Genomic DNA, 1,985 nt, shown 5'->3' with positions numbered 1-1,985 from the left:
GCCGAGCCGCGTCGAATGCGCCCAGCCACGACCCCGCAGACCCCCTGTGCGCGAAACCCGCGCCCCTCCCGAGCCGCGCCGCCGCGTTTGACTCGTCGGAGTCGCTCCGGCGCCGGCCGCCGACGTGGCTGGCCTGGGCCCCTCCACCCAGTGCCACTGCCCGTGGGCCCCGTTGACTGGGTCAACCCAGTCAACGAGCTGACTGGGCAGGCTCAGCCACTGACATGCGGGCCCCGCCGACAAACTAAAAAAAAGAGAAAAGAAAAATGTTTTTATAATTAAAACTAATTAATTAATCTAATCACTCACTGACAGGTGGGCCCAGTAGTTAATTAACTAAAAATTAATTAGTTTAATCTTCTGTTAGCCCACTGTCTATGACAGGTGGGGCCCACTGGTCAATTTGACCTGGTCAGCCGCTCTGTTGACCTGATGACGTCAGCATTGCCTCATGCTGACATCATAATTCATTTTTGCTTAATTCAAATAATTCCAGAAATTCAAATAAACTTTGAAAATTCATATCTTTTAAACCGTAACTCGGATGAAAATGTTTTCTATATGAAAGTTGCTCAGAACGACGAGACGAATCCGAATACGCGGTCCGTTCGTCCACCACACCTCCCTAACCTATCGAACTAGCAACTTTCCCCCTCCGGTCCGTCTGTCCGAAAACGAGAAACATCGGGAATACCTCCCGGATGTTCCCCCCCTTCGCCGGTACCACCAACTGTCGCGTTAGGGCACACCTAGCACCGCTCATTGTCATGTCACGCATCGTCATGCTTATGTTTGCATTGTATTTATTGTTTCTTCCCCCCTCTTCTCTCCGGTAGACTACGAGACCGACACTGCTGCTGTCCAGTTCGACTACAGAGTTGACGACCCCTCCTACTTGCCAGAGCAACCAGGCAAGCCCCCCCCCCTTGATCACCAGATATCGCCTACTCTTCTCTATTCTGTTTGCATTAGAGTAGTGTAGCATGTTACTGCTTTCCGATATCCTATCCTGATGCATAGCCTATCCTTGCTACTACTGTTGTTACCTTTACCTGCAATCCTACATGCTTAGTATAGGATGCTAGATTTCCATCAGTGGCCCTACATTCTTGTCCGTCTGCTGGGCTATACTATCGGGCCGTGATCACCTGGGCGGTGATCACGGGTATATACTTATATACTTTATACATGACACATGTGATGACTAAAGTCGGGTCGGCTCGTAGGAGTACCCGCAAGTGGATCTTTGTGGCGGAGCGACAGGGCAGGTTGAGACCACCCAGGTGAGAGGTGGGCCTGGCCCTAGTCGGCGTTCGCGGTTACTTAACACGCTTAACGAGATCTTGGTATTTGATCTGAGTCTGGCCATTTGGTCTATACGCACTAGCCATCTACGCGGGAGTAGTTATGGGTATCCCGGCGTCGTGGTATCAGCCGAAGCCTTCCTGACGTCAGCGACTGAGTGGCGCGCGCCGGATTGGACTGGAACGCCACTAGGCTAGGTCTGCTTCCGGCCGCGTACGCGACGTGCAAGTGTGCATAGGGCGATGGGCCCAGACCCCTGCGCGCATAGGGTTAGACCGGCGTGCTGACCTCTCTGTTGTGCTTAGGTGGGGCTGCGACGCGTTGATCTTACGAGGCCGGGCATGACCCAGGAAAGTGTGTCCGGCCAAATGGGATCGAGCGTGTTGGGTTATGTGGTGCACCCCTGCAGGGAAGTTTATCTATTCGAATAGCCGTGTCCCTCGGTAAAAGGACGACCCGGAGTTGTACCTTGACCTTATGACAACTAGAACTGGATACTGAATAAAATACACCCCTTCCAAGTGCCAGATACAACCCGGTGATCGCTCTCTAACAGGGCGACGAGGAGGGGATCGCCGGGTAGGATTATGCTATGCGATGCTACTTGGAGGACTTCAATCTACTCTCTTCTACATGCTGCAAGATGGAGATGGCCAGAAGCGTAGTCTTCGACAGGACTA

The sequence above is a fragment of the Triticum aestivum genome, chromosome 1D (genome assembly GCF_018294505.1).
Source record: "Triticum aestivum cultivar Chinese Spring chromosome 1D, IWGSC CS RefSeq v2.1, whole genome shotgun sequence".
NCBI classification, from domain to species: domain Eukaryota; kingdom Viridiplantae; phylum Streptophyta; class Magnoliopsida; order Poales; family Poaceae; genus Triticum; species Triticum aestivum.
The sequence above is the reverse complement of the archived record's forward strand: the minus strand, read 5'-3'. Positions refer to the sequence as shown.